This window comes from Pinus tabuliformis, chromosome J (assembly GCF_031772625.1).
Source record: "Pinus tabuliformis cultivar Carrire ecotype Pingquan chromosome J, CPIR1, whole genome shotgun sequence".
Taxonomy (NCBI): domain Eukaryota; kingdom Viridiplantae; phylum Streptophyta; class Pinopsida; order Pinales; family Pinaceae; genus Pinus; species Pinus tabuliformis.
In genome coordinates this window covers 336,550,682-336,560,891 of record NC_142295.1, presented here as the reverse complement: position 1 = coordinate 336,560,891, position 10,210 = coordinate 336,550,682, and positions in this window count along the sequence as shown.

Genomic DNA, 10,210 nt, shown 5'->3' with positions numbered 1-10,210 from the left:
GTGTCTTATTTAGCCAAGACCTACTTTAAATTCATCAAGTTGTTCATCCTTAAAATTTTAGAGCCTGTGTTCTACAGGCTATCCTTATCCATTCACCTTAGGGACTACCCCCCCTTGACTTTCCTAGGAGAGAGTCTAAATGGAGTGAGTAAGGATTAGAGTGATAGCCCTTATTCTGAGCGTTGTCGCGTTGCTTAGACACTTTGTGCGACAACAAGCCAGATTCCCAAAGAGTCTGGAGGAGAGGGCCAATATAAGATAATGTTTCTTTATCTTATCAAAAGAAACAACATTTGATTCTTCATACCTAGGGTTCCTTTCTTTCCTTAAAGAGTCAGCTATTTTCTTGATGACCTGCATTAACTGTCATTCCTCTAATCATTGAAGATGTCTTTGGAATGATTGTTATCATCGTCAAGTGATGCATCTCTACCTCAGACACTCCTTCGCACAATGGCCAAACTTATTACAAACAAGGCATCTGCCTTTCCTTCCACCCTTAGATCCGGACTTCCCATTGAAGTGATCTTTAGGTAGGCCATCAAAAACTTCCGCTGCACCATTCTGATAATATTCTCTGCTTCAACTTCACCCTTGGTGAATTTGAAGAGGGATGAGGAATCCATTGAGCCTTTTGTCCTTTCCCAACTGTCTTCAGTGATTGCTCTTTCACTCTTGCTTGGGCTTTGTCTTCACCTCAACTTCGATACCATGTTAATTTTAGGTATGTTCTATGCTTAGAGCAATTTATTTCAATTTTCATAGTTAGCTCAATATCTTTTTCAGATTAGCAATCACATTAGCATAATAGTAAATTGTATATAGAACATAAAAATAAATCACAGAAGACAAGCCAAGACAAGAGGACATAAGATGTGGCGCTAGCCAAGGACAAACCCCAATGTGGGGAAACCCTTGATCAATTCTTCTTATATGTTCTTCAATAGTTCAGCAGAGAGAGAGAGAGACAGAGAGAAATAGTACATATACAATAGAAGTCAACACTTTGACTTATCTAAAATAAGAGCATAGATCATCTCTAAGAAGATGATACATGAAGTAGCTGAACTCAGTTGAAGTCATGCTGCTTCAATTGATTCTCCAGGGTGACTCCATGACCATGTTGCACCCATCATTGTGTTGCTTCTCATCATCATGTTGCACCTCACTGTGCTGCACCATGTTGCACCCATCATCACTATGCTGCATCTCATCATGCTTCACTAGTCATGATTGCACCCATCATTGTACTATTGTACTAAGTTGAGAGATGTTATGCATTGTTGCTCTTGTGTGCACTATGCTACACTGTATAACATGTACTCGTTGCAGCTCCCATTGTTGTACCAATGCTGCACCATGAACCATTGTTGCACCATGTACTTGCTCCACCAAGTATCATGGCTGTCCCAAGTACCATTGTTGCACCATGATTGCTGCACCATGTACTTGATGTCCCATGTACCATGTTGTCCCAAGTACCATTGTTGTACCATGATTGATGCAACATGATTGCTGCACCATGTACTTGTTGTCCCATGTACCATGCTGTCCCAAGTACCATTGTTGTACCATGATTGATGCACCATGTATTTGATGTCCCATGTACCATGTTGCTATGTCAAGCCACCAATTTGGCTCCCATAGACTGCTCAACAATCTTATCCAAACTGACCCAAAGAATGGATCCAACGCACATCACAATTGCTGGTCCAAGTCTGAGTTACTACTGTAATGTTTGTCACTGGTGAGGGCATATTTTCCTGCTATAATAACCCTTGATCAGCCAACAAAACAACCCTCCTTGACTGTGGCCTACTCTTGAAGAGGTGTTGGCACCCTTGGTTGTTATCCTGGGAATAGATAGCCCCAAAACAACTCCACACTGCCCTCCAAAGAGAGTTAGGACCTGCGGCCCACCTACAGCATCATACATTGCCCTTCCTTGCACCCAAGACACCTCCATGTAGGCTGAACCAGCCTCTCCTTGCCTCGGACCTCTAGGGATTTTTCTTCGTCTCCCCTCAAAATAATTTGGCCCTTAGACATACCCTAGAAACAGACCTTCCTTTGCTGCAGCTAAGACCTTCTGCTGACTATGGTTATGGCATCCTATAGACATCTTAAGGTCACCCTTGGGACAACATATAGATGAGGGAAGTCTTCCTTGATAGCATAGAGGATTAGGGCATCCCTTCTTCACATCATGATTTCATCTTCCTTTCTAGGGAATCATCTAAGACTGTGTTTAGACTTCAAGCTTTAGGATTCTTCCTTATTGCGTGTAGGGCTTCCTCCTCTTAGACTTATCTTCCACCAAAACCCAGAACTAAGTGGAGAGAAATCAAGAGTGAAGTGTGTTTCCAAATGACTATCAAGTCACCTCCTTTTATACTAAAACGTTGAGCACATGTGGGGGTTATTTGTTGCTGGTCGACCTTGACGAATTGTCCCATAACACAAATAAATTCATATCTTCATGAATACTTATCAGAATTGGATGATCTTTAGATCAATCCTACACCTCTCAATGAGAGGGATCCAAGCAAAATATCAGCTACCATAAATAAGATGACCCACATAGAGTTTGGTCCTAGTTTCCAGTTTTAACAGAGGGTAACCATTAAAATTGGTTTTGGGCTAGAGGACAAGGAAATCCATGGGGTACTCCCAAGAGTCAATGGAGACCATAACATCCTCAATACCTCCTTTAGGATCTATTGTAGATCTATCTGCAAGTTGCAGCACTGTAGTGGTATTCCTTAAGGCCACTTGGAATTTGAGCTTGAGCATGGTTTCCTTGGTCATCACATTGATTGTGGCCCCAAGGTCAATAAAGGTATTAGGGACTATAATGTTATCAATTTGCACATCCACTATTGGGCTACTAGAGTCCAAGTACTTTGGGAAGATCACCCTCCCAAGCATTAGATTAGAGAACTGCCCAAAAACATTGATAGTAGGAATATCTCTTCTTCTTCTCCAAGGCCTTTTGAAACACTCTTCCTTGATAAGCTTGTTGTAAATGGGGACATCGTTGATGGCCTGAAGAAGGGGTATTTTGACACACAAGTTTTTCAATTCTGCCAGACTTTTTACCTCTTCTGGAGTGTGTTGTTTAGGTTGTATCAACCTTTCAGGATAGGGAGGTGCATTGGCTTGGGGAGTAATATCTCCTTCTCTTCTTAAAATTCCTCAGGTGGAGAACATGGGTGTGCATCTGGACATACCTTCACAGATCAAAGGTTTATCTCTTGGATTTTCACAGTATAAGCAGGATAGGATGCCTCCCCATTGTAAACCTACTGTGTCTTCTTATTATTTGGGTTCGAATTGGGTTTGGTAGGTATTTGATGTTGCTTCGCTGGGTTATGGTGAGGGTTATGGTTGAGGTTGAGGAGGAGGCATTAAAGCAGGAGGTTGGGTTGTTTGAGGCTTCCATCCTTGTGTGGGGTTGCTCCATTGAGGAGGTTGAGGTGGACATGGCTAGAAAGGAGGGTTAATAGGCTGAGGAGGATATTGGGGAGTATAAGGCCAAGGAGAAGGTATGCACCATGATGGATGAGTGGAAGGGTACAAAGGCTGGAAAGGTGCATTCTGATGTGGGTTTTAACGAGGATAATGTGCACCTTGCATGCCTTGTTGATATGGTCGAGGGCATTGGGGCCTCCTTTGGTTAATGAAGTAGAGTTGCTCTTAACCACCTTCTGCCCCTTGGTATACAACTTCCAGGCCTAACAGAGAAGGACATTTGTCTGTTGCATGGTTTTCTTCACAGACAAAGAAAAATTCTATGATGTTCAGTGGGCATTCATTTCTAGGATGTCTCTTGGTGCATCTAGGGCAAAAGATAGCTAGTGCCCTTTTTTATTCCTCTTGCTTCCTTTTAATCTACATAGTGTCGATGTGTAGGGAAAAGGTATGAAACATTTCACTCTTGAAGTCCTCCAACATACTCCCTATCTCATGTTTGATGGCTAATATAGAGGGAGATGAACTGACGAGGCCTTGATTAGACCTACCCTTTTTCCTAGCAACCCTAGAATGATTCTTGAATACTATCTATAAGGAAGCTGGTAAATGTCTCCTTCAGACAACATGTTGAGGATCTCCATTAAATATTCCTTGATCACTCAGAGAAGTACTAGCTTGAGTGACTCAGGGTCAAGGGTACAATTAGCTCTCCTATAGTTGAGTTCGAATCTTTCTTCATATTCCTCCAAACATTCATCTGTTCCTACGATCTATATTGTTCTTAAGTAGGAATACAAGTGATATACAAGCATTTAATCAGTTCAGTAAACAGAAAAACGAAATAGACACTAAGCACCCATCGAAATGTTGGAAATAAGGAACTGCTGAGCCATTTTATTACTTCTTCAAGAGAAAAATACAATAGTAAATAGAATGGTGCACCTGGGATTGTCTCAATGGACAAGCATGACCAAACCCAGGTGAGCAATAACTTAATTGAAAGCTGCTACAACTGCTGCACCAAAAAGCATTGCGTTGCCCATAAAACTATTCTTTTTGTTGGATTCAAAGGGACAGAATTAGTACTTCATGTTCTCAGAAAATTATGAGATTCGAGATTATGACTCCTTGGCCTAAACCCAAAAAAACCCACGAAGGAATTTGGTTGGTTCAGACTTTTGAAATTCGACCCCCAAGGAGCCCAACTTCAGTTGCAACTGCAAAACTCAGCCTGCTAGATTTTGACTGTAAAACCTCCTGGAAAGTGTCCAAAAATGTTGGGTCAATCCCTCCTATAGATATCCTGACTTCTTGGATGAGTTTTCGGGTTGTATCTCTTGCCCTCAAGACCCACGAAATTGCTGAACTAGCCCTCTCCGTTGTCTCCTAGGACTGGAATTCGAACTGCTAGGTTGCTGGCTTCTTTGGATCCAAAACTCTCACAGAATGCTGGCTTAATTTTTTCCTTCAGATTCCCTGGCTCCTCTGGCAAGTGGTTGATCCTATGTGGCTGAATCTCCCTTTGTGTGTTCTCCTTGTGGCCCAGAAATACACATTCCCTAAGTGTAGCTAAGTGATGGTGTTGTAGAAACTCCTCGGATCTCCTGAAAATGATGATGGAACTTCCTTCCTAGGGTGGGCACTTGAAGTCCCCCAAAGGTAAGGTTGAAGATCTGTGGTTGAACAACCAGTTGACTCAGCTAAGAAGCTGAGCAAAAAATAAAGTAAATTCGATATGCAAGGTGAATGAATGATCGAAATGAGAGCCTCCTCCTCCTTTTGTCTTTGTGGACCTCCCTTACCTCATGTGGGCCCCTTCAATCAGCATTTTGAATTCCCTCCAAGCCATTTGAATGGCCTAGTTCGAATTCCCACATGGGTGGTCCCCACCTTCCACTAGCAAACAAATTAAGCCGAAATTTCTCGTAAGTCCCTAAGTCGAAACTACTGGGTCCTATTCCTTAGCCAAAAATGTGCAAAAATGTGTAGAGATAACTTGTTACAAATGTGTTTGAGAAGGAACATGATAGGGTCATCCTAAAGATTTCTTCTTTTGTTTCTTTAGACCTACAGTAATCCTTGTACTTTTCATTAACGGCTTGCTACATTTGTGCCTAGGTAGTGATACTGCCTCGAGGTAAGCTCATAAACCAATGCAATGATGCATCTTTGAGGGCGGATGCAAACAACTTCAGCTTTTGTTCATCATATGGATAGTCATAGGTCATACAGACAACAACAAACTCAAACATGAATGTTTCAGGGTCCTTAGAGGTTAGGCCATGGAAGTGTGGAAGGGTAGCAGGGCTTATGTTTTTCATTTTTGCCTCCCCATTGGTTTCTCGGATAGGAAAGGACTCATTTTTTCTGTTTTCAGCCATGGTTTGGGTAAGTGAGATGGGCTCTTTCTCTCCTATGGATTCCTCAAAAATTTCAGGTTGCTCACTGTTGACCACTACGTGTCAACTACCCATAGCAGTACACCCCCCTTTTTTCACAAAAGGGATAGCGCTTGATCAACGTGTCCATGCCATTCGACAGTCATTGTCGACCTGATCATGTTATGTTGTAAACCCAGTCTGCATGTGTAAATTGTAAATAATCTTAGCAAGATCTGAGTCATGTATGTAAATTGCTTAGGTGGACCTAATTTTCTAGTGATAATCTACGTTCTAGAAGGTTTTTTGTCTCACCAATCCATGATCAATAGAGTTTTCCTTCAGCCTAAACCCAAAGCCAGAATGAATTTTGTCATTAGAATCTTAGGGGAATCCTAGTGTGTTGGTCTGCTAGATTATGTTTGGTCACAGAATTGGGTGGACTATGAGGGTCTATGTCAAATGGGCTTTCCCCCTTGAGATGTAAAATTGTAAAAGTCATGATGTAAAGTGTCTTGAGGGTTAGAAAATGTTTTAATCTCCTAATAAGTCCTAAGTCCTAGATCCTAGGTGATTTTTCCAAAGGCTAAGTTCGAGGATCCAAAAATAAAAATTTAAAAATTTAAAAAATTAAAAAATCAAAAAATAGATAAAATTAATAATAAAATTAAAATAATTAAAAGAATAAAAGAAAATTTAAAAAAAAAAAAAAAAAAATTTAAAAAAATAATTAATAAATAATAAAATAATAATAAAAAGTCAAATTTTTGAGTAAATAAATGCAGAATTTTAATTTTTTAATATATTAAAATGCATTTAAAAATTTGACGGATGAGATTAAAAGAAATCTTGATTCTCATCGATGATCGAAATTAGTTTAACATGGATCACTCGAACTAGCCGTTGGGATTTTTTCCTTTAAATAGGGTGCTAGGGGTCATTCGAGATCAGATTGGATCTGAGAGTCTGGTGCTAAAGAAAGCTCTCTTGTAGTCATTTTTGTGCAATAAAGAAAGACTTCGGGGTTAAAAATCTTGCTGGTGTTACTCTTCTTGAAATGTTGTAAGATCTTTTATTTTTGTGCATAATTTTATTTTCAGTCATCGATAATAGCTTGATGAAGATTGATTCAGGCACAGGTATCTTGTCTGATCTCTAGGGTTTGAATGATAGTTTAGATTATGAAATATAATGGTAGGTATCTCCATTTTATCTGGATTTCACTATTGTTTTTTTCCTCTATGTTAATGATTGATTTTACGCTGTGCAGGAAATTTTAGTTTTGAGTTTACCAAGCATTAGGGGAAGTTCTCGACTGAACCAACCAACTCCTGGATTGTGTTTTCTAAAAGAGCCCAGCCAGTTTTAATCCTGGGCTTATCATCTGAAATTTTTTATGAATGCATTAGGGTTTTTTGAAGTATCTCACATTAAGTTTAAAATTCTGAAAATATTACTGTGGATTATTGACAAATCTGGCTGCTTAAGAGTCGAAAATCTACAAATATTGTAAATTTTTAGCTGGTTTTAGGGTTTTCAGTTTTGTTTCTGGCACATTTTAATTCTCGGTGTTTTTTTTTGCCATTGCAGGTTGTAGGTATAGATTTTAAAAGTTTTTTTTTAAGGTTTCCAGCGGGGATAATTTTCAGCTGATTTTCTAATTTTCTGAGGGAATTTGATGGTTTATCAAAATTGTTTTGTTGCTCGGGGTTTATTTTTATTTGCAGAGTAATTTCAAAATTTTTTTTAGGAGGCTGCAGTCTTGCCTTGCATCCTCTGCTCCAGCGTGCTGCCAGAACCCTCCAAGCTTCTCACGCAACACCCAAGAATCCATTCTGCAAACACAAGATCAAAACATATGTGGTTCCTTCATCCTCTACGCTACCCTGGACCTGAACATGTCCCTCACGCAGCTCCATGCGCTTTTCTTTACCCGCTGCCCAATCCTCCACTACAGTGATCACTCCTCACTCTTTGACCAGCGTATCATCCCTGTCTGGCTACATTTTTGACCCACGCAGTATCTCCTTTCTCCTTGCAACAAGTCTATTATCAACTCTATTTGCCCTCATCCTTCATGTGTTAAACCTTTTGTTTTGCTCTGCCAGCTAACAATCCATCAAATCCTCTCTACGCTGCTTCCTACTGATCCATGTCCCCATTTCCACTGCCATACCTGCAATCTCAAGCTTGATCTGCAGCTCCTCACGCAGGCTTCGATTTCTATGCTGCTACAATAAATTTTTCTTCCTGCGTGAGCATTCATTTTGCCCCTTACGTCGCTGCAAACTCCACCCAGTCATATTCCTTTCCCCTGCAAAGCAATCTTCTCCCCGCTATCAGCCATACCTGCAAACACAAAGAAAACTAGTTGCTCTTCCAATCCCGCAATCTGCCCTCTCAAGCCGTTGTACAAACGGCAGAAATTTCATTTTTTTACATGTATATATCAATATGGTTAGCGTAAGTATTTCTTTGGTTTTTTTTTTATGAGTTTTATTTAGTATAGTTGTGTAGCGTATAACATTTTAGTTTTAGATTTTGAATTATATTTTGTTTTAGCTTTAGTTTTAGAGATAAGTTAGTTCATTTTTTTTGTATTTCATTACTTTAGTTTAGTTCACGTATTTTAATTTTTGATTGGTTTACCATTTTATTTAGGATTCGTTAGGTTCTATTTTCATTTAGATTTTAGTTTAGTTTTATATTAGTTTTAAATTTAGAATTTAAAATCATAAAAAAAAATAATAAAATCATAAAAAATTTCTTTACCAGGTCCTAGATTTAAGTAGGTATTCTTGACATATGCGTTTGCTTGTTTTAGGATAGGTTTGTTTAATTTAAATTCAGATATGAGCTCCTTTTTTAGTTAGGTTAATATTTTAGATTAAAGTTTAGTTTTAGTTTGTTTGATATACGTTAGCTCATGTGTTTAGGTTATTTAGTTTTAATTTTTTTTTAAGTTTGATTAAAAAAAACAATATCAAAAAATCATAAAAGGTTAAAAAATAAAAAATAAAAAGTAAAAAGTAAAAAAGGCATAAACATTTTTTTTAGAATTAAATTTTAGATTTAGATTAGTTTAATATTGATTTTTTTTAAGTTAGGTTTTAGTTTTAGTTTATTCCCTTTTCATTTAGTTTAGTTTAGTGTTTTTTAAGTTTCATTTACTTTAGTTTTTTTGTCTAGTTTTGTTTTATTTTAAAAAAATAGAAATATATAAAAATTAAAAATTATTTTGAAAAAACTTAACAAAATATTGAAAATTAATTTTTGTGGTATCTATGTTCCACTTCTTTATAGTTAAATGTGCTTAAATGTTCGTCTAAAGTTAGCTATATGAAAGTGGTAACTAGTCAACATTTAAATTTTATGATCACTCAAAGCATTTGATTTTTCTTGAAGTTTAATTGCTGGATCATCGTTAAAGCATTGTGAATTTACTGGATATCTTGCATTTTGCTTGGGTTATTTGATGATAAATGATTATTAATGGTGGAATTTCAAAGTTCATATTTTTGCAGCATTTGATAAACAATCATTTAATCATTAACTCCATAAGGCACTGATACATTAACTTCTAAAATCAATCAAGTGCTTGTCGCCTTGCTGTGTCTCCCAACCCAACTAGTCCATAGTTGGTCTTCATTCATCTCATAGGGTCTACCCCCTTAGCCATGGGAGACGGCTTAAACGAAGAGATCGGGGATTAGGGTGACAGCCCCCGGTCTGAGCATTGTCATGACAATCTGTGCAACAACACTCACCTAGAGGGTTTTCTAACTTCCTTGTAGTTAGAGAGGGAAGTTCACAGTCACCAAAGAAGAATGAAGGAATGGGGGTTTTTGGTAGGAATTTCCATTGACTATCCCTACTCCTATGAGGCATGAAAGAACTACTATGTTTTTGAATTTTTCTCTCTTTCTTTTAAAATTTTCAAATCAATAGTATTGATGCAAAAAAAAAAAAAAAACAAGCAACTTCTAAGTAGAAACAACAGCTACTTAGACACCTCCCTGATGATAGTGCTAAAAAGTGATGAGCCCCAGTATCTCACGAAGAATGTTGAGACTCTTGGGGCTATCAACTTTAATTATCAATCCGAGATTTGTACAAACTTAGAGGTGACAGTGCTATATTCACAGTAGGTCAAGCTCTACTCTTGTATGTGAAAATTCCTAAACCTGGAATCCTTATCGTTGCAAACTAATGTTACTTCTCCTACTTGTTAAGCCATACAAGTTATTTACTATGTTCTACGGTAAATATCGAAGTACAACATTCACTCTTTAAAATTAATATGCCGAAACAAGAAACTGAACAAGAAAGAGATACAACACACATCTACAGATTTATTT